Source organism: Apodemus sylvaticus, chromosome 22 (assembly GCF_947179515.1).
Source record: "Apodemus sylvaticus chromosome 22, mApoSyl1.1, whole genome shotgun sequence".
NCBI classification, from domain to species: Eukaryota; Metazoa; Chordata; class Mammalia; order Rodentia; family Muridae; genus Apodemus; species Apodemus sylvaticus.
In genome coordinates this window covers 23,253,644-23,276,819 of record NC_067493.1, presented here as the reverse complement: position 1 = coordinate 23,276,819, position 23,176 = coordinate 23,253,644, and the positions used below count along the sequence as shown (strand labels likewise).

General features: G+C 43.7%; 1 pseudogene; it reads left to right on the top strand.

The window, feature by feature from the left end:
- The first annotated feature begins 5,471 nt into the window (after positions 1–5,471).
- LOC127672756 (cAMP-regulated phosphoprotein 19-like) lies at positions 5,472–6,813 on the top strand (annotated as a pseudogene).
- The last annotated feature ends 16,363 nt before the right edge of the window (positions 6,814–23,176 follow it).

Genomic DNA, 23,176 nt, shown 5'->3' with positions numbered 1-23,176 from the left:
ATACTTGTTAGAAACGTGTATAGGGTGTGTGGGGTGGAGTTCAACACCTGGGTAGAAGGGGAAAAACCAACCCCACAGATTGCCCTCTGATTCCATGTACATGTTGTGATGCATGCTCACATGTAAGCATGCCCTAGCAGTAAGAATGAAAATAGGATATTTAAAACCATGTGGAGGGCTAGAGAGATAGCTCAGCGGTTAAGAGCACTGACTGGTCTTCTGAAGGTCCTGAGTTCAAATCCGAGCAACCACATGGTGGCTCACAACCATCTGTAATGAGATCTGACTCCCTCTTCTGGGGTCTCTGAAGACAGCTACAGTGTATTTAGATATGATAAATGAATAAATCTTTTAAAAAATAAAATCACGTGTATAGATGTCTGGGTATGTGTGGGTCTCTGCAAAGGCCAGAGGCACCGAAGCTTTTTGGAGCTGGAGTTACAGGGGATTGTGAGTTGACTGATATCGGTGCTGGGAATTGAACTCAGCTTCTCTTCAAGATCGCTAGCACTCTCAATTGCTAAGCCATATCTCCATCCCCAAATAAAAGCTTTGGAAAGGAACAGATGTGTAGAAATTGACTTTTCAGGACTTTAGCATCTATCTCTCAGGTTTGATGAATAATAGGGTAATTACTGAACTCCGCATGGGGTTGGTTTGGTTTGGGTTTTCCGCCCTCTAGTGGTCAGGTTTGGAATTCCTGTGTGTTCCTGAGCCGTGAATCATCCTTTGCTGTCCCTACAAAGGTTAGCTAACCTTTGTAGTGTGGAATGTTGTTTCTCCTGTATAATCCTCCTTTTTTTACTTGAAACAGGATCTCTGTGTATTTGTAGACGGCCTGGAACTCCCTATGTAGACAAAACTGGCCAAGAATTCATAGAAATCTGGCTGTCTCTGTCTCCAGAATGCTGAGATCAAAGTCCTGATTTATAATTCCTATTTCTTATCCCTGCTATTTAAAAGCCTGGCAGATGTCATCCTAGTAACTCCAGAGGCTGAGGCAGGAGGATCATAAATTCGAAGTTGCCTTGGAAACCTGCTGAGATTCTATCTAAAATGAGGGGCTGGGGACAAGAACTTGAATTTTGTGTTTGTTTGTTTTTCAAGACAGGGTTTCTCTGTGTGGCCCTGGCTGTCCTGGAAATCACTCTGTAGACCAGGCTGGCCTCGAACTCAGAGATCCAACCGCCTCTGCCTCCCTAGTGCTGGGATTACAGGCATGTGCCACCACACTGGTTAAGAACCTGAATTTGAATCCCTAGCTTCCACCTAAAAGCTGGATGTGCACCTGTAACTCCAGCATTGAGGGGTTCATTTGGCAGCTTGCTAGCAAGCCAGACCAGCTGAAAGATGGAGTTTTGAGTGTGAGACTATTGGGAGGGTTCTCAAGAGTCATAGAACTTACGGAATGTCGCTATATATTAAGGGGATTTATTGAAATGGTTTAGAGTCTGCATTCAAACTAACCCAGCAATGGGCAGCTGTGAATGGGAAGTCCAAGAATCTAGTTGTTGTTCAGTCCCACAAGGGTAGGTGTTTCAGCTGGTCTCCTGTAGAAGCTGGAATCCTGAAGAAGTAGGTTCTGACAGGTGTACCGGCAAGTAAGTGCAAGAGGGCATTCCTTCCAATGTCCTCATATAGGCCTCCAGCAGAAGGCACAGCCCAGATTAAAGCTGTGTACCACAAAGCCCAGATTTGGACCTTGTTTTCACCCAGGCTGGACTTGAACTCAAGATATCCTTGCATCTGTCTCCTGGGATTAAAAATTTGTACTAGGAGCTGGTGAGATGGCTCAGCAGTTAAGAACACTGACTGCTCTCCCGAAGGTCCTGAGTTCAAATCCCAGCAACCACATGGTGGCTCACAACCATCCGTAATGAGATCTGACCCCTCTTTGGCGTGTCTGAAGACAGCTACGGTGTACTTACATATAATAAATAAATAAATCTTAAAAAAAAAAAAGAAGTTTGTACTACCTTGCCTGGGCCTAAGATTTTCATGGCCACTATGCCTCAAGATCTAGATCAAAAGTGTGTGTCACCCCACGTCAAGATCCAGGTCAGAAGCTTACGTCCTCCAACCTCAAGACCCAGATCACAGGTATGTTCCTCCATTTCTGGATTGTAGTTCATTCCAGATGTAATCAAGTTGACAACCAGGAATAGCCAACAGGGAGACCATGTCCCCAAAAATAAGGTAGGCGGGAATGCTGGAGAGAAGTCTCAGTGGTTAAGAACACTGGCTTCTCTTCCAGAGGGCCCAGCTTCAGTTCCCAGCATCCACAAGGGAGCTCACAACTGTCGCTATCTGTAACTCCAGTCCTAAGAGATCCAGTACTTTCTTCTGGCTTCCGAGGGCACAAAGCCCACATGTAGTACAGAGACAAAACACCCATATACATAAAATAAAGAATTCTTAAGATTAAAGTGATCAGGTGAGGTGGCTCAGGCCTTTAGTCCCACCACTCAGGAGGCACAGGCATTCTGAGTTCGAGGCCAGCCTGGTCTACAGAGTGAGTTTCAGGGCAGTCAGGGCTACAAAGACAAATCCTGTCTTGGAAAAAAATGAATAAATTAAGTTATATAGAGTTATAGAGACACTAACTCTAAAGTTGACATCTAGAGTTCACACACACTGGCTAAGAAAATAGCTTGGTGGTGGCATCACTTGCATAGCATGTGCAAGGTCCTGAGGTCTTGCTCCAGTGTTGGAAATGGAAGAGAAAGGACAGAGGCATGGCCAGGGAGTGGGGGAGGAAAAATGCAAGCTGCAGCATAGCCCAGCATTAATGCTTTAAAACATCACGTGCATACACACCAACCCAACGTAGGCGGCTACAACAAAAATTACATGTAGACTGTTAAGGCCTGACACCTTTCACCATTTTGTCCCATGCCCACCAGCTATGTCGAACTGTTGCTGTGACAGGCCTGCCAGTCACTGACACAGAAAAATAACTCAGAGTGGGGTCATGCTGACCACACCCTGTTATGTTCTGTATGTTGTGAGGTTTGCTCGTCTTAAGAAATTCCACAAAGCGTGACGAAAGATCCATCAAATTAAAGGTCAATATAAACTGTCATGTCTAAAATGGCTTGAGTCAGAGCCAACCACCAGGCAGCCCTTCCAGCGCCTGCGTATGATCTCACTGAGGCTTTTATGGTTTTTTTTTTCCTTTATAAGCAGACCCTGAGAAATGTTGACCACCATAGACTCAGCTATGACCCTGACTGATTAGTATCAAAATGTGCATTCAATAAAGCATCCCTGTCTGACTGAGAACGGTGTTCGTGTGGTTTGTGTGGCAACTCGTGGACTCCAACAAAGATACCAATTTTATCCACAATACAGATAAGATTTTATTTGAATCAAAGAAATTCAAGCCTCAAGTAGAGAAATGGAGGAAGAGGATCAGTTTGGGGGAATGATAGATAAAAGGTCACTTTCTCGTGAGTAAGATGTCTCAGTGCACGGATGCTTGCTGCACAAGTCGTGAGGATATGAGTTTGGATCCCCAGGACCCACATAAAAATCTGGCATGGTGGTGTGTTCCTCCAACCCCAGCCTTGTGGGGGCAGAGACAGGTGGACTCCCGAGACTCGCTGTCCGGCCAGTGTAGCCAAATAGGGAGCTCTGAGTTCAGTGAGACCTTGTCTCTGAAAGTGAGGTGGAGAGAGAAAAGAGAAGACACCTAAAGTGTGCCTTCCATGTGCACACGGCCAAGTGCATCTGCACGCATGCATGCACACTCCGGGAGTGAGCGAGTGCTTTGTGTATGTGAGCACACACAAAGAAACCCTGTCTTGGGAAAAAAAAAAAAAAGAATGTACTGACGGTGGCATTAGAAGAATATAACCTCTATATCACACCTCCTCCAGACATTAATAAGGACCAATACCTAGAGAGGGTATTGGGGGAACGCCCAGGGGTATGGGCTGAGAAAAGTCCCTCGGGACTGACCAGACATTGTGCCCCGATCCTGGTGTAGCTAAATGTCAGTGCTGGCCTGGCCAGTGTCTGCCAATACCCCAGGCCTCGGGAAGCAAGATAGGGAATAATGCCACAGGTAACTTTACTCTGGGAGCAGCGGATACTGATACCTTGTCAATCACCTAAAACATACCCTTTCTATCAGTAAGAAAACCCCACTCCAATGACTACTGGCCCATACAAAGCTCAAGGGAAGTCAACAAAAGGGTAGAAGATATTCACCCCATGGTGCCCCCACCCTTACACCGTACTGAGAAGTCTGCCTCCCAAAAAAACATTCTCTTAGTTAGGGTTTTACTGTTGTGAGCAGACACCATGACCAAAGCAACTCTTATAAGGACAACGTTCAGTTGAGGCTGGCTTACAGGTTCAGAGGTTCAGTCCATTATCAAGGTGGGAGCCTGGCAGAGTCCAGGCAGACATGGTGCAGGAGGAGCTGAGAGTTCTACATCTTCATCTGAAGGCTGCTAGCAGAATACTAGCTTCCAGGCAGCTAGAATAAGAGACTTATAACCCACACCCACAGTGACACACCTACTTCAACAGGGCCACACCTTCTAATCCTGCCATTCCCTGGACAGAGCATATACAAACCATCATAGACATCTATGCCATACTGGACCTTAAGGATGCCTTTGTTAGCTTGCGGATAGCCCTAGCTCGTGAACCTTTGTTCACTCTCGAATGGAGTAATCCAGAGCGCAGATTCAATGGGCAGCTAACATGGGCCAGGCTGCCACAAGGATTCAATAACTTGCCTATCATCTTTAATGAGGCACTGCATGAAGATGCATGAAGGTGAGTAGAGGCAGGCCCACTCCCAAATAACGCTCTTGCAGTACGCTGATGACTTGCTCATGGCTGCTCCAGATAAAGATGCTTGCCGTTCCGAGAGCTAGACAGGGTGGGATAGTGAGTGAAGGGGAAACTTAGGGGTTCTTTGGAAAGTCGGTTGGATGTGGTTTTGCCTTGGCAAACACATGGAGGAGGGTTTTCCTGAAGTGCACGCAGGTGAAAGACTAAAGCAGACTTGTGAAGGAATCTTTCACTGAAGCAGACACAGGAGAGAGGATGTTCTACTAAAGCAAGCCCGTGAAAGGACGTGTGTTCATGTACTGGTCCACCTTATGTTGCAAGGTTGAGCGCCATTGTTGAGACCCTGAGGATGCGGGCTGATTGGATACACGTGCTGATGCGCAAAGTACAGCAGGAGGGACCAGCGGGAACACCAGAAGAAGTTCTCAGCTGTGCTTCTCTCAGGGAAACGAAGATCAGCATTCACGAACCAGCAAGGGCAGGTTGATTCAGAGGAAGCGGCGAGGCTCTGCTGTATGCTGTTTGGAAGTAGTTCCTGGGGGCAATTTCAGTGTGCAATTGTCAGGATACCAGCAGTCCAGTTCAGTACTGTCAGGATAGCAAACACGAATCAGCAGCCGTAGCACAACTCAGCAGAAACAGCCAGGCCTCAACTGCATCAGCATGAGTCAGCATGAGTGACCAGGACCTGCAGGGGCCCAGGAGAAGTTCTGTCCTGCCTCTCTCAATAAAGTGAAGGTCAGTGAAGACGAAGATGTGAAACCGAAGAAGCATTGCAAAGCTAGCTATGTGTATAGCAGCAGAAAAGATACAAAAGATAGGCCACACCATCACAGCTGATGGTATTAAACTTCATCAACTTCAATTCACCTTCCTCATACCTATTACTGTAGCATCCATGAAAACGTTTCTGGGAAATTTAACCTGGATCCAACCTGCTTTGCCTGTCACACCTGGGCAATTAGTTGTAGCTTTAATTTTTTTTTTCAAAGCCTACTTTTATTGATGGCTCTTAAACGGTTTAACCTTCCTTCTAGCCTGCCATCCACCAGAGGCGTCGCAGGGCCGGAGGTGCGGGGATAAAAGGAGCACCACATCCTCGGAAGTCCCTGAGGCAGCGTTGGCGGAGGAGCAAAAGGAAATGGAAGATAAAGTAATAAGTCCAGAGAAAGCTGAAGAAGAAGCAAGGTTAAAAGCAAGGTATCCTCATTTGGGACAAAATCCTGGAGGTTCTGCTTTTTTAAGAAAAAGGTTGCAGAAAGGGCAAAGAGTATTTTGAGTCTGGGGATTATGACGTGGCAAAAGCGAAGATGAGGAACAAGCAGCGTCCTGCCGCAGCCCAGATCAGACAGAGGTCACTGGGGTCCACATTCCCACTCCACAGGAGCTCCCTCAGCGGAAACCATCCCTGGTGGCTAGCGAGCTGGCTGGCTGATTCAAAGAGCTGAACTGCACGAGTCTTCTAATGTCCTTCATTTCTCCTTCCTGCGTTACTTACCCACTTCCGTTCCTTTCACTCTGTCGTTTGAGACTGACAGCTTTGCAGGGTGTAGTAGTGTGTGCTACTGTTTCAAGGGAGCATACTGTGTGTAGAGGTTTTGGTTAGTTTCACAGTGCACTGATGCAAAGGACATGTAACAGCAACGTAAGTAGATGACATGACAATTGTACATATTACCTAGCTGGTGTAGGGCTGGCTTCAACAAGTAGCAAGAAAGTTTTTACAGCTTTCATGATCTGGCTTTCTTTCCTTCCTCATAGGTACAGCTTTGTATGTTACTCTTATTTAATAGAACCTCTGTTGTGTTGATTTCCTCTGTATCTTCCTTTTGAATTTTGTAAGACAGAGGTTTAAGACCACAAGTTGGAAGACAAGACACATAATCCAAACACACTTAAATGGGCTGCAAAAGATTTGGGTAAGCCGGGCGGTGGTGGGCACGCCTGTAATCCCAGCACTCTGGGGGAGGGGAGGGCAGAGTCAGGCAGATTTGTGAGTTCATGGCCAGCCTGCTCTACAGAGTGAGTTCCAGGACAGCTAGGGCTATACAGAGAAACCCTATCTCGAAAAAAACAAATCCAAAAAACCAAAGGGGACAAAAAAAAAAAAAAGATTTGGATAACTACTTTGGACATGACAGCCTTAAACCCGATGTTCCAGCTTTGTTTTTTGTTTTTGTTTTGTTTTGTTTTGTTTGGATTTGGTTTCTTTGAGACAGGGTTTCTCTGTATAGTCCTGGCTGCCCTGGAACTCACTCTGTAGACTAGGCTGGCCTCGAACTCAGAAATCCGCCTGCCTCTGCCTCCCAAGTGCTGGGATTACAGGCATGTGCCACCAAGCCACACTGATGTTCCAGCTTTAACAAGAACATCTCACCTGGGCAATACCTGCCGGTTCCGGTGTGACTTGTGTGACTCCAGTGCTTACCAGCTGCCACTAAAGCTAGTGCTCTCCCTCGTTCTGCAGTGTGCGGGGACAGCTTCCTTTGTTGAAGCTGCGAATGGGTGTTCATGTGCACTGACTATTGCCTTCACTTTTGTGCCATCTTTGTAAATACAATAGTTTTGTACAACCTTTTGCAAATGTCTTTATTATAAATTTCACCATACTAGAGAGTAGACAGCATGCCAACCAGAAGCACAAGAATTCCTACACAAATCTGCCTGCCATTACTGCTTTTGTATAAGAAGAGTTTACAACCTTGAGCTTATTAGAATACCAAACCGAAATATACTCAGCCTGCTATAGAGTTAAACCTTTTCGTTTGTTACTAATATTCATGACTTCCAGTGGCCTTGTACAAATAGGATATGTTGTTTAGACATATCTTTTGTTCTAGGCAGAGCATTTCATTTTGACTTTTAAAAAAAAAATACAATTCATATAATTTATATAAACTGTCTCAGTGTAGAAACTTCCTACTTCCACCTTCAGCTTTGGGGATGCTAAAGTAGAACACCGGTATTCTCTGTCTTCTGCTATCTCCTCAGGCCGAGTCTTCTCTTGACTTCGCCTCTGTGACTTATATTGGGCTCTCTCATTTATATAAAAGCATATGTGTCTGCCTTAACTTTTTAAACTTGCTTAAATAAAAGATTTTTTTGTGAGAGTTTTTTTGTTATGAGAGAAGTGGTTTGATTCTTAGCATATGTGCTTAGCAAGCACAGCACCACGGAACTACACTCTTATTCCTAAGGGAACTTTATAATGAAGCAAGGAGTTGAAAAGATTTTGTCTAGAATAAGCTGAATTCTGTTAAATAATTTTAAATAATTAGGATGAACTACGAGAATAGGGCTAATAATTACAATTATGTGATGATAGGTAAAGCGTTCATATTAAAGTATTTAGGTATCTCCTATACATGTCGTTTTAATAAAATATCAATTTACTTTTACTTGTGGTTTATGTGTTAGTGGAAACATTGGCAGACTTTATTTGGACACATTTATTATTAGAGCTCTCCCCCAGGATGTCAGGCTGTAGCATATTGAACAGCAGCAGCCTGAGCTGATACGGTTCTTCCTCTTCATCTTGGGCTCGGGTGAGGGCTACTTCCCTATGGAATCCAGGTGTCATTTGTATTATGACTACATTGGTGCACCTGCTTGTGCACACTAGTGATTGGTCCTGCTCCACTCAACGTGAGGCAGAAAAGCAACACACTTTATACTCCACACTGGTAATTTTAGAGCTCAATTCTATGTAAATATATTTGTAATGAGCAAATGAATTATTCCATAATATGTGCAATCCACCATAAGATCGCTAGATAGTCTTCCTCCCAACCCCTGTGGATGTTTGCAAGCCCATCCCCAAGTTCAGATAGATGAATCTGAGGTAAGAGTGATTATGCTCTTTCTGAACACCAGACTTATAGTCTGACAAGTGAGTAACACCCGCTTGCGTTTTGATTTGTAAAATAGGATACTGATGTTTAACCTACCTCAAGACTTGAGGATCTGTGAAATACTAAGTGCCCCAAATATTACTATCGTTTTAAAAGTCAATTTCCTCACTAAACCAACCTGCCTTCTATAAAGTAGCAGTTTTTAAAATCTCAGGATTTTCCACGAGGAAAGACCTGTTAAGGATTCGTGTGTGTCGCTGCATGGCGTCCATTGGTGCTTGAGAGAGAGAGAGGTTTTCCTGGTTTTTGTTCTACTTCAAAGCTCAGTTGTAGACATTTTGCAGGCCCTTTGGTCATGATTTAGTGAAGATTTTGATGAAATGAGCTTAATTTGTGTCAAAGCTGTGTCCAAGGAATGGCTTATTTTAATGTTAGAGGTTTTACATTGAGGTTAATGAAAGAAAATACCAGAGGCAAACTGGCTAAAACCTAAACATGTTTTGCTCAGTAGCTCATCTAAGAAACATCTTGAAGGCTACGTCTGACTCATAGTTGCACCTCGTGTCTAGTTGGAATAGCATTTGGATGAATTGGAGAGAACATGTTTGCAGTGCTACAGGTTGTTAGAGAATCTTGTACTGCTGGTCTGGAGATGTGTCTAAACGACTCAAGACAGTCATGTGACAAGGCTTCTATTTGTGACTTCCCCAGTTAGAATTAGTTGTTCTTTTTACTTGATGTAACCAAGGTATACCACTAAGTAGGTATTGCTAGTCATTACTAAGTCAGACTTGTATTCTTCATCTGAATAACACAAAGTCTTACCAAAGCTGAGCTATCAACCCAAACTCTGTACCCTGAGTGTTTGATGGACAGAAGCAGGTAGCCTATGGGAAGAGCTGTTCTGAGTGGTCACCAAGGACCTGGCTGTGATAGGCTCGTCACATCACCCAATCTTCAGACTCCTTACTTTATCATAACCTAATTCTCTCACCATGTCCACTCCTGAAGTCTACTGTAAGCACTTCACTTACATTTGTTTTGTTTTGTTTTTTGGATTTGGTTTTTTGGAGACAGGGTTTCTCTGTATAGCCCTGGCTGTCCTGGAACTCACTCTGTAGACCAGGCTGACCTCGAACTCAGAAATCCACCTGCCTCTGCCTCCCAGAGTGCTAGGATTACAGGCATGCGCCACCACCGCCTGGCTTACATTTTCTAAAGTACCATCTTGATCTCATTTGGCAAGTTCCATCAGTCTTAACCCAAGACTCTTTCTCCAACTTGTCACAGCTCCTTTTAGAAATTGGGATCACAGCCTGTGGTGTCTCGTGTGGACTTCCTAGTTCCGGCCTTCAAAAAAGATAGACCTTGGGTTTCATCCTATAAATGACTGGTGGTAGTAACACTCATAAATGTATGTTTGTATGGTACTTACCAATTAAATAGCAGTAGAAATAGAGATCTAGCTCCTTTAGTGCCCTCAAATTTGTCAATGCATCTGTACCATTTGATATGCAATAGGACACTGCCTGAATGCAGAGGGCCAACATATATGCCTTTTCTTGTTAAGATGTCTATAGTGTTGGCAGTTAATGCTGACGTTTGTCAAATAGCTTGTCCAAACTTACACTTGTAAAATACACCCAAAATAAGTGGATCTACCTAATTTTTATTGATTTAAAAAAAAAGATATGAGGGAGATGAACCTGTTTAGAATTGTTTCTCTGGTGGGGGCTGTAAAGATAGTTCAGTGGTTAAGAGCACCGAATGCTCTTCCAGAGGTCCTGAGTTCAATTCCCTGCAACCACATGATGGCTCATAACCATCTGTAATGGGATCTGATGCACTCTTCTGGTGTGTCTGAAGACAGTGAGAGTGTATTTACATAAAACAAAGAAATCTTTAAAGAAAGAAAAAAAGAAATGATTCTTTAGAGTAAATCCTGTCTGCGTTGTCAGGAAATCAGTAGTTCAGTTCACAGGTGAGCAGCAGCGGCTTGGTCTACTTGCAGACACTTCACAGACACACCACAGTCCAGTTTGGTAGAGTCGGGACAGCAGCAGTGGTGACACAATCTAAGAGGATGGGTCAGGCCTCAGCTGAATTGGGACAAGTCAGCAGGAGGGATTCGGACCAGCAGGGATGCCTGGCGTTCTCAGCTGTGCCTCTCTCAGAGAATGGAAGATCAGCAACGAGGAGAGACCTAGAAGCTTTGCAGAGCTCGCTCTACAGGCAAGCCCCTCTCACAGTCCGTTGAGTCCTATTTCTTGGGTCTTGCCTCAGCACGTGAGTCTGTCTCAGCCGACATCACTCTGCCAATCAGCCCAAGTCCACAGAAACAGCAAGAAGCTGCAGCATACCGCTAGAAGGTTTTTACTGCATCTCTCTCTACGGAGTCCCAACAAGAGGAACTCAACTACGCAATGTAAGACAGACCAATGCGTGTGTGTGTGTCTTTAGCAAAGAATCCTTGATCACGTGCCCTTTCACGTCCTTGCTTTAGCAAAACATCCTTTCACCTGTGTCTGCTTCAGTGAAATGTTCCTTCACGTGTTTGCCCCAGAAATCCACCATCTGAGACAACTGGCTTTCCAAGGAACCCTTAAGTTTCCACTTCAATAGCCCCCCTACTAATGGGGCCTAAAAAGGCAAAAGATATTATCACAATCACCGCAGAGACTAGAGAAGCCCTCAAAACAGTCAATGACAGTCTTCAACAGGCCTGCCTTTGCAAATATGACCCGGCTCTAGCGCTCTGGGGGCTGGTTTCCCCAGCACGCCCTCCCTACTGGTGTCTGTCACCCACTGACAGGATCCTCTATTGGAGTCATCTTGCTCACTCCTCTGCACCCACAATAACACCATATATAGATGGCATTTTTAAGGTGCTAAAAATGACCCTTACAGTCCTTAACAAATCTCCCCAAATGGTATTGCAGTTTTCCCAGAACCTCCCGGTGTGGTGCCTAAGATCCCACCCACCAGCCCAGGTGCTTTTAATAAATTGTCAGCAAAGATTAGACAATCATTTTCCAGGACATAAACTCTTCTCCATTTTCTCCCCATGATGGATCTGTCTGTACACCACCTATTGTCAGGACATCCTATCCCTAAGGCAACCGTTGGTTTTACAGTCTTCATTTAGGTATATTATTCATCCCCCCCCCCCATGTCAGAGCATGAAAGGTAGCCTATGTTCTGGTTGAGCTCCGTTTAAACCCCAGCCATTCAGCGGACTTAATCCCTGAGAGACAGAAGGTTGTTTGCCCATGCTCCCAGACACTAGGTTGACACCACAAGGCCCTCAACTCTAAAATTCTGTGGCCATCAGTCACGTAGGGCCAGGCCCCAGGTCCCTAGTATTGTGGCTGGACTCCACCCCCACAGTCACCTGGCAACAGCCAGGTTTGCCCTGCCCCACAGTTACCTGGCAACAGCCAGGTCTCTCTCTTTCTCTCTTACTTTCTCACTCTCTTCTGTCTCTTGTCCCCTGCTTCTCTCTCTCTCTCTCTCTCTCTCTCTCTCTCTCTCTCTCTCTCTCTCTCTCTCTCTCTCTCTCGCCATTCCCTCTCTCCACGTGGCCATGGCCGGCTCCTGCTTCTCTACCTCCCCTCTCTCACTCTCCTCTTCTACAATAAAGCTGACTGTGGGCTATCTTCTTCCATCTAAACCTGCTGTGCTGGACCAATGGAACAGAGGCCCACACCCCCAAGAAACAAAGAGCCAACAATAATATTTAAGGAAACTTTCAAGGGGTCCGTGCAATTGGAATTGCCAGCCATCCTCGCATTGTGCAGAGATTGGCCAAAGCCTATTGATATCTTTAGTGACAGTCGATATGTAGCTACCATAACTAAATCCTTACTTTTAGCTCGAAAGTGGAGCTGGCCATGACTCAACTGTAGACCCTGCTTGAGATGCACTCTGATCCGTTTTGTATGTGACATGTTCGGTTCCATCTTAACCTCCCTGGATGCCTCGCCCAGTGCAATGAGGAAACAGTCTGGTGCACCCTTCCTTTGCTCGCCACTAGACCAGGCTCAAGCCCACACTCTCCATTCCGTAATTCTGCGTTTCCCTACACAAGCTGTTTCTCCAATTGACACAAGCCTCATGTAAGCTTCCTGTATGAACCTGCACGGCTTGTGGACAGTTACTGCCCTTGGGACCCCTCCAGCCAAATGGAGTGAAGCCCTGTGGTCTGAGGCCAAATACCCAATGGCAAATGGATGTGATGCATGTGCTAGAATTTGGCTGCCCCAAATGTGTACATACACTAAATATATCAATAGATCTTACATCTTTGCCATAGCCCAACCCAAAGAAAACACAAGAATGTATCCATAAAAACAGCGATGTGTGATGGGCGTGCCCTTTTCCCCTGCACCTGCCAGTGGCAAGTTTGCCTCTTTCTGCAAAGAATGTGTATTCCACTTCACTGGAATACATCATAACCCCCAAGGACAAGGCATCATTGAGTGAGCCCAATCCTCCCTCAAAACAAACAGAGAGAGATCCAAGGGCCAAGGTCTCAGGACAAACTAGCAGACGCCTTATTTACACATAATTTTTAAAACTTTGACAAACAAGGCCTATCTCCCCCTGTAAGCATTGGGGCTGCTAACTATGGGACTAAGGATTGTTTGGTTTTTTTTCCCAGAAGTAGCGGAGGAACCCATCCCGGCCAGCATGGAGCCCTGTGCCACCGATGCCGCGGGGCAGAACTGACAGAGCGACTGAGGACTGCCTGACAGAAACTCTCACTGAGTGAGGCTGATGGGGGAGAGACTTCCAGCAGCTACAGAGCAGCACTCTCCCAACCACTGACCAACAGGGGAGGCCCAAAGTGACGCCCGTGGAAAGGACACCCTCAATCAGTAGCCTACTGCCACCCCCCCCCCACCAGTGACTTGAGGGAGCCTCAAGGGCCTCATAAATCAAGCCCAGAGAACGTCCCCTGAAGGGACCCTAGCCTGGCTCATGTGTGCCATTGTAGCGGCCAACTCACAGACACACACTGCTCCTCTTTATGGGCAGCGGTGAGGAGCCCGCTGATTCTACTTCCTGTGAGACAATAACCTGATGACGGAAGAGAACCCTTTTCCAGTTAATTCCACCCTAGAAGTAACGTTCAGTGGCTCATACTCTCTTAGGGAGGGCCTGGTGGGATTCTGCCTGAATGAAACTGTCCGCTGGGCTTCATTACTCTAGCCAAAGTAGGAACAGGTGATTTTTTCTTTTCTTTTCTTTTTTTTATTTGTTTATGATGTACTTATTTATTTTTATGTGAGTTCACTGTTGCTGTGTTCAGACACCCCAGAAGAGGGCATCTGATCCTATTACAGATGGTTGTGAGCCACCATGTGGTTGCTGGGAATTGAACTCGGGACCTCTGGAAAAGCAGTTGGTGCTCTTAACCGCCGAGCCATCTCTCCAACCCTCTGCTACACGTTTATAAACGGTTCCATGGCAGGCATTAATGGAACTTTTCCAATAACCCCAAAGAACTCACTTTTAACTGACTGTCTTAGTTAGGGTTTTACTGCTGTGAGCAGACACCATGACCAAGGCAACGCTTCTAAGGACAACATTTAATTGGGGCTGGCTTACAGGTTCAGAGTTTCAGTTCACGATCACCAAGGCAGGAGCAGCTGAGAGTTATACATCTTGATCTGAAGGCGGCTAGAAGACTGGCTCTTCCAGCCAGCTAGGAGGAGGATCTCAGCCCCCCCCCACACACACACACAGTGACACAATTCCTCCAACAAGGCCACACCTACTCCAACAAGGCCATGCCTTCTAATAGTGCCATTCTCTGGACAATGCATATTCAAACCACTGACTCTCCCTTTGCTCACCTGGAGGTCTCCTCTCTGTGACTCATGGAATTTATGTGGCGGATAATACTTTTTTAAGAAAGGAAACCTCTTATACAGGATGCCTCTCAACTGACTTGCCAGTACCAGTGACCTCCCAAGTGGCATTGAGGGTTAAGAATTTTGTAATGTGTCTGACAAATCTCTGTCTTACTTTTTCCAAGAAGACTTAAACCAGATAATTGATGGCCTCTCTGGTAGTCTGGGGCCAGCCGGGCCCTGGTCGTGCATGAATTATAGGCCATTTGTCCCTATTCTGAATGGCTCCTTCTTTGAAGGGAATCGGACCAGATCTTTCTCAGAGGCTCATTGGACTACCAACCGCATCTTTCATGGGGGTCCAGATCCCAATCTCACCTTTATTGGACAACTCCTTTTTTCTCTCTGGATTGGTTCTAAAGTGACACTCTCAGTGCCAAGTTAAACTGTTCAGGAATGAACTGCATTCTCTCCCTCGCCCCCACCCGATGGGATGCAGTCAACGGGGATACCGCCATACTTCTCCGAGAAATGGAAGATGCCACTGATGGCTGGACTGGGAACCTGTCATCTCCGATCATGCCCCACCCCTGCATCATTGCATAAGAGACTTTGGCATATCTGCCACCTTCACTGTAGTGGTAGGGAGGGCTCTCAGCTGCAGCAGCTACGGCCACTGCGTTTGTAGCCTTGCAAAACTCTGAGCTGCACTCAGTACTATGTCGACCCTGATGGCCTCCACTTGAGATAAGTGGTTACAGACAAACCGGCTCTTACAATTAGGTGTGTTAAATTTACACCGTCGAGAGGGACTTTTGCAGGATGATGTTAACCATCTGTGGAATCTTGCCCAAGTTAATAGTGATCCATGCTATCCTGATATCTGCTAAGCACAGTATCAGACACACCTCAATAGTGCGATCTCACTAAATGTACAGTGTAGTTGTATAGCTGGTACAGGGGACTCCTCATCCCTTCCTCTCTTACATCAGCTGCTTTAAAATATTGCCTGTATGAGTGCTACTTGTGTGAATGTCCTTACCTTGGGCCTAACGGCTGGATTCTTTAAGAATGTAGGCTCAAAGCTGCTCCAGCTACTCCAACTTTTTCCTTTATGTTATTATTCTTGTTGGAGGCAGAATTGTGTTTTTCACAGTTCCAGCTATTAGACATATTGGCAGCTCCACACCAGAGCCCTTTTGTTGGAAGTAGTCAGCCTTGAAATAAAGAAGAAAGGTAAAGTACATGTGCCTTTCTTTGTCTATCAGTAAGAGGGCTTAGGGACAGCTATCCTCTCTGGCTTCTCTGTTGTGTAATACGTCGGGAACTAGTTTAGAGAACAACATGAGAAAATAATGTTTGTCCTTGAGATCTGCTGAACTGGAAAACATCTTGAAACTGAATTTCAAGAGAAGCCGATGAGCTAGGCCTGTGTTGCAAGATGTGGGCTCGAGGGGAAGTGGCGTCAGCGTGTGAGGTCAGTTCCTGGCACGCCTAGCAGTGAGGAATATTATTCTCAGGAAAAAGTATTCTCAAAGGAGCAAAGGGATGGGCAACACAAACGGTATCGGATGCTGCCTGGGAATGTGCTACTCGTCCCGGCCGGGCTTTCTGAGATATGCTGTTATGTTCTCCATACCCTGCGAACACCATCACGGCCTCATAAACTACTCCTAAATTTTGTTTTCAGATATCTGAAACAGGGTCTCAAGGAGCCCAGGCTAGCCTTAAATTTACTATGTAGCTGGAGAATGACCCTGTGCAGCATAAACAATTTAAGGTTATCCCCAACTAGCTTACAAATAAATGAGACTCAGACTGTGGTTATTTTACTTGGCTTTGACAGTTACTGGGAGGTCACCCCTAATCTACCCTTCTTACTGCAGGCCTGGCTACCCTCCCAGCAGTGTACCCCAGATCCTCGCTGCTTCTCCTGGCTGTGTGCTTGTGATTTCTCTCCCCTGTTTGCAGCTTCTGCCTCCCTCTCCGGTTCTTCCTCCTCTTTTCCCTCTTCTCCAACCAGGTCACTCAAACCCACCTACCTCTAATCCCTCCAGTAATTGCCTGTAGCCAATTTTATTTAATCAATAATTTTAAATCAAGGAACAAAGTTTGCACAACAACAGCTTGTAAACATGAGAAGTCCCTTGCAGGCCTATAGAATTTAGCATTACAACACATAGCAACAGACCAAACCTCAACAATTCCCTTTTTTTTTTTTGTCTTAATAAAAGGACTTTTATAATAATAAACAATGTACCCTAGCAATAATCATGAAACTATTATGAAAATTATTAAGTAAAAGTTACACTAAAAAAATCTAGTCTGTTTGCATTTGGACTCAAGAGATAGCATTCTATTATCTATCCTATCTATCCTGTATCTAAATCAATTTCTATCCTAACTTGAATTAGGATAACTAGGTAACTAAAATTACCTTCTTAGACCTAGAACATCCTTTCAAATCCTAAACAACTTACTCTTATAGTAAACATGACTATTTAGCCTTCAATCCCATCAGAGGCCTGAGGAGATAAACATTAACTGAGTGTGCAGGAAACATAAGGACACAGCTTCCAAAAAGACAGAAATGACAGAGACAGCTAACACCTGGACAGTCCCCAGTATTCTCTACATCACTGCAGCCTCCACCTTGAGCCCTCTGGCCCAGACTATCTTTGTGAAGCAGGAACTATGGACGACTTGCTTACCCTGTCTTGGCAGAGCTTGGCAGTGGACTGCCCTGTATCCATTTGTCCTTTCTGGATGGCATTCTGTCTACAAAGTTAGACCATTTTGTTTGCCCAATGACTAGCTTGCCACAGTTGAGACCTTTTGATACCCATCTTCTTCTTCCAAGTTGAATGGGGCTGCTGCCAGGAGTGGATATGTCTCAATATAAAAAAAGCCTTAAATTAATAGAAAACATCTTTAAATGCCATATTCTGTGGGCTTCTGAGGTTTTGAAGACCATCTATCTACTCATCGTATATCTGAACAAGCAAATGCTACTGGTCTCCAGCTTCCTATTATCTGTACAACCAAGGATGGATATCTCTGTGATGATACAGACTAATATCTAACAAGACCATGAGTTTGATTGACTGAATGTTAGCCTGCATTAATTATCCTAAACAGTTTGTAATAGGGGCTATTAAAAGGACTGGAATTAAACCTTGTATGTTTAAACATGTTGCACAGGCACAATGTCCAAGAGTGGAAATATATGTATTATATTGTAACAAAATTAATCTTAAATTTTGTCTCAATATACAAAGATTTATACCAATGAAAACTTGAGATCTGTACCAATATACAAAGTTCTATACCAATGTAACAAAATATAACCTTATTTTTCTATCAATATATAAAATTCTATGCCAATGTATGGCTATAAAATGCTTTTGTTTTAAGAGTAGATTTAGTAATCTACTCTTGTCTAATTTCCTATAGTATTTCTATATCCCCCTTTTTCTTTTCAACCCTTTTTCCCTTACCTGGGAAAGAAAGAAAGACAGAAATCTCTGAGTCTAAGTTCCATATTTTGTTTTCTTCCCATCCAAAATCATAATTATTTATAATCATCCCTTAAAATAACAACATATCTATAATTCATAAAATGACTAAAACCATCCATCCCAACTAAGAGACTGAGATGAGAGTCTTCTTATAATTGCTCCCTTTTAATTTGGGGCAAAGTATTCCTTTTGGGGGGGGGTCCCAAGAAAATTAGAAAAATGGTTAGTCTTAAGAAAGCTAGCTGCAGGCCTGGTGAGATGGCTCAGTGGTTAAGAGCACTGACTGTTCTTCCAAAGGTTCTGAGTTCAAATCCCAGCAACCACATGATGGCTCACAACCATCTGTAATGAAATCTGACGCCCTCTTCTGGTATATCTGAAGACAGCTACAGTGTACTTACATATAACAATAAAGAATTCTTTAAAAAAAGAAAGCTAGCTGCAGCATTTGTTGTCCAGTTCTGTATGCTGAGAAAGTACAGGTGTACATGAAATGCAGATTGTAGCAGTCTGAAAAGCTGGACCAAGTGAGCTAGCTGTTCTGAAAATACCCCAGAAGCAAGTCATTAGAGGAAACAGCTTTGAAGCAGTTGAGGCAGGATCAGTCGGGGAGTGGGGAGCAGGAACAGCAAGTCTCAGCATCTCAGCATCCCCGGGGCGAATCCTGTCAGGGCTGCCCTCCTGGTCTTCCAATCTGCAATATTCAAACTTTACAAGCAATACATAGCTCTATGAAGTCATCTTTATGAGATGTGTGGTATGCACGGATCGATTAAGAATGGTTTCCTGCACTTTGTTGGGGCAGGTGAAAGACGACGTCTTTCTTCAGAAGTTAGTTTGATCATATAATCAGACTGCAATATAAATCTCCGTTCATGCCATATGAAAGGATGGCATGTTATAATAAGTATGAGAATTTTGTGTCGAAGAAGACTTGTTGGCCATGCAAGCTGAAGTTCTGGCTGGAGACTTGTATATGCCCCATTCAGTTTCAGAGTTTTTTTTAATAGAAGGCCTGGCATTGTGTATTGCTGGTATGCTGGTTTGATCCTTTTGATCTTCTTCTTGTCTACTGTTGAGATCTTCAGGAGGTCTCCCCCTATCATGTCTCATTTTTATCAATTTGGAAGGAACCTGTAGCTTTTCTTTTTCTGCGGAAATATAGGCATAACCTCTCCCCAGCATAATACATTTCCTGTTTTCCACTCTGGGGTTAGGGAATCTTTAAAATGAACAGGCTGGTTTAGTTCAGTACTTTCCCCCCATAATTCTATGTCTCTCAGCAGCTGTAGTTTTTTGTTTGCTAGAGTTAATAAATCAGTATTAACTAACAGTATATAATCTATCTCTGGGGGAGGTCTTTGCTATCCCTTTTTGCTTGTTAAGTATCTCTTTTAGAGTATGTTAGGATCTCTACATGATTGCTTGTCCTGTAGGATTGTGTGGTATACCTATAATATGTTTTATACCATAATATGTAAAAACTCATTTCATTTTATTAGAGATGTGTGCTGGAGCATTGTCAGTTTTACTTTGTCTAGGTATTCCTATAATGGCCATAACTCCTAATAGATGTGTAATTATAGAATCAGCCTTTTCAGAAGTTAAAGCCCGTTGAAATCCTGAATATATTTCTACAGTATGGTGCACACATTTCAGTTTACCAAACTCTACGATGAAACACATACACTTGCCAAATTTCATTTCTTTGGGTGCCTTTAGGGTTACTCCTTGTAGGTAATGGAGTTTGGTTACATACAGAACAAGTAGGAATGTCTTTACAATTTACTCTGCTTGATGTCAAGTAATAGAAAATTTCTTTCTAAAACCTTTGCTATTAATGTGATGTTTTTTATGAAATTCTGAAGCCTTAAGCCCACTTCCTATCAATAACTGATCAATTTCATCATTACCTTGTGCTAGAGCACCTAGTGGAGCCATATGAGATCAGATATGTGTTATATATAATGGATGATTTCTATTTCTGATCACTCGTTGCAGTTGAATAAATAATGAAGTCAATTTGGAATCATCCTGAATAAGTTCAGCAGTATCTATATGCAAAACAACTCTTTCTGCATGCTGAAAGTCAGTTACAATATTAACAGATTTTGGAAAATCTAATAACACTGGAAGAATTGCATATAACTCTGATTTTTTTTTTTTACTGAATTATAAGGACTCACAACTACCTTACTAATGTTTTCTGATTTTCTGCCTTTCCTGATTTATTTGCATCAGTATAAAAAATGAAGGGACTCTAGAAATTGGTATCCCTTTTATTATATAAGAGAGAATCCAATTGGTTCTTTTTATAAACTGAAGTTGCTTGCATTCTGGGTATTTATTATTAATTTCTCCCCCCAAATTACTGCAAGCTCTTTGCCAATATGACTTTTCTACCCATAATAAAATAATCTCAGGATTAGTAAAAGGTACCACAATCTCAGATGTGTTCCAGCTAATTGACGAAGTCTCATTTTTCCTTTAAGAATCAGTTTAGAGACCTATTCTATACAGGTCTTTGGTTTTTCACTCTGTGCACTAAAAACATCCATTCTAGAAATGGTGTACCTGCCCCTAGAGCCCCCAGCCTGCCTGTTTCCCAGGAAGTCTGCCCTACTGGGGCCCTTGACCCAACACCCTCAGCTAGGACCTCCACAGAGCCCAGCAGAGGTGGGATCTACCCAGCTCTGTTGGAGCCCCATCGCTCTTCTGGTTGCTCCTGTACCTGCACCCACGGCAGATTGGTGTGCCTGTCCTGGATACACAGCCTGCCTGGTCCCCAGGAGGACTGCCCTACAGGGGATTGCTCTAACCAGAGACAACACGACCTGCCTCCTAGGAAGCTTGGTTGAACCCAGGTCACATAGCTCTACTTGCCTCTGAGGAGGCCTGCTCTAATCCAAGACACCCAGGCCAGTTAACCCCAGAGATAACCAGATGGCAAAAGGCGAGTGCAAGACCATAAGCGATGGAAGACAATGTAATTTGGCACCATCAGAACCCAGTTCTCCCACCTCCACAAGCCCTGGATACCCTAACATACCTGAAAAGCAAGATTCTGACCTAAAATCCTATCTCATAAAGATGATAAAGGCCTTCAAAGAGGATATCAATAAGACCTTTAAAATACAAGAAAACTCAGGCAAACAGGTAGAAGCCCTTAAAGAAGAAACAAATAAATCCCTTTAAGAAATAGAGGAAAACACAAACAGGTGAAGGAATTGAACAAAATGGTCCAAGACCTAAAAATGGAAAGAGAAACAATAAAGAAATCACAAATGGAGGCAACCCTGGCCATGGACAGCTTAGGAAAGAGGTCAGGAGCCACAGATTCAAGCTTCACCAGCATAATATAAGAGATGGAAGAGAGAATCTCAGGCATAGAAGATACCATAGAAGATATTAATATATTGATTAAAGAAAATGCCAAGTGTAAAAAAATCATAACCCAAAACATTCAGTAAATTTGGGACATGATGAAAAGACAGAACCTAAGAATAATAGGAACACAAGAGGGTAACGATTCCCAGCTGTGGTAGTTTGAATATGCTTAGCCCAGGGGGTGGCACTATTTGCAGGTTTGGTCTTTTTGGAGTAGGCGTGGCCTTGTCAGAGTAGGTGTGGTCTTATTGGAATAAGCATGTCACTGTGGGTGTGGGCTTTAAGATTCTTATCCTAGCTGTCTGGAAGCCAGTCTTCTGTTTGCCTTTGGAACAAGATGTTGAACCCTCAGCTCCTCCTGTGCCATGCCTGCCTGGGTACTGCCATGCTCTCACCTTGATGATAACAGATTGAAACTCTAACCTGTAAGCCAGTCCCAATTAAATGTTGTGCCAGTAAGAATGGCCTTGGTCATGGTGTGTGTTCACAGCAGTAAAACCCTAACTAAGACACAATTAAAAGGGCCAGAAAAACATCCTCAGCAAAATCATAGAAGAAAACTTCCCTAACCTAAAGAAAGACATGGCCATAAATCTACAAAGCCCTACAGAACACCAAATAGATTTGGCCAGAAAAGAATATCCTCCCACCAAATAATAATGAAAACACTAAATGTACAGAAAAAGAAAGAATGTTAAAAACTGCAAGGGAAAAAAGCCAAGTAACATATAAATGCAGACCTGTCAGAATTACACCCAACTTCTCAACAGAAACTCCAAAAAGCCAGAAGATCCTAAACAATATCATGCAGACCCTAAGAGATCACAGATACCAGCCCAGACTAGTATACCCAGTAAAACCTTCAATCACCATAGATAGAGAAACCAAGATATTCCATACAAAAACTTAAACAATATCTTTCTACTAATCCAGCCCTACAGAGAATACTAGAAGGAAAACTCCAACACAAGGAGACAAACTACACTCAAGAAAACACAAGAAATTAATCACCTCACAAAAACCCCAAAAGAAAAGAATCACATATACACACAATACCACCTCCAATAACAAAATAACAGGCTCTAACAATCGTTGGTCATTTAATATCTCTCAATATCAATAGACTCAGTTCCCTAATAAAAGACACAGGCTAATAGACTAGATACATAAATAGGATCCCTCATTCTGCTGCATACAAGAAACACACCTCAGAAAAAAAAAGACAGACACTACCTCAAAGTAAAGGGAAGGAAAAAAGTTTGTGGATTATGTCCTGGGTATTCAAAGTTTCTAGGCTAATATCCACTTATCAGTGAGTGCATACCATGATTGATCTTTTGAGACTGGGTTACCTCACTTAGTATGATGTTCTCCAGCTCCATCCATTTGTCTAAGAATTTCATGAATTCATTGTTTCTAATGGCTGAATAGTACTCCATTGTGTAAATATACCACATTTTTTTGTATCCATTCCTCCGTTGAAGGACACCTAGGTTCTTTCAAGCTTCTGGCTACTACAAATAGGGCTGCTATGAACATAGTGGAGCATGTGTTCTTATTGCATGCTGAAGAATCCTCTGGATATATGCCCAGGAGTGGTATAACAGGGTCCTCAGGAAGTGTCATGCCCAGTTTTCTGAGGAACCGCCAGACTGATTTCCAAAGTGGTTGCACCATCTTGCAATCCCACCAGCAGTGAAGGAGTGTTCCTCTTTCTCCACATCCTCGCCAACACCTGCTGTCTCCTGAGTTTTTGACC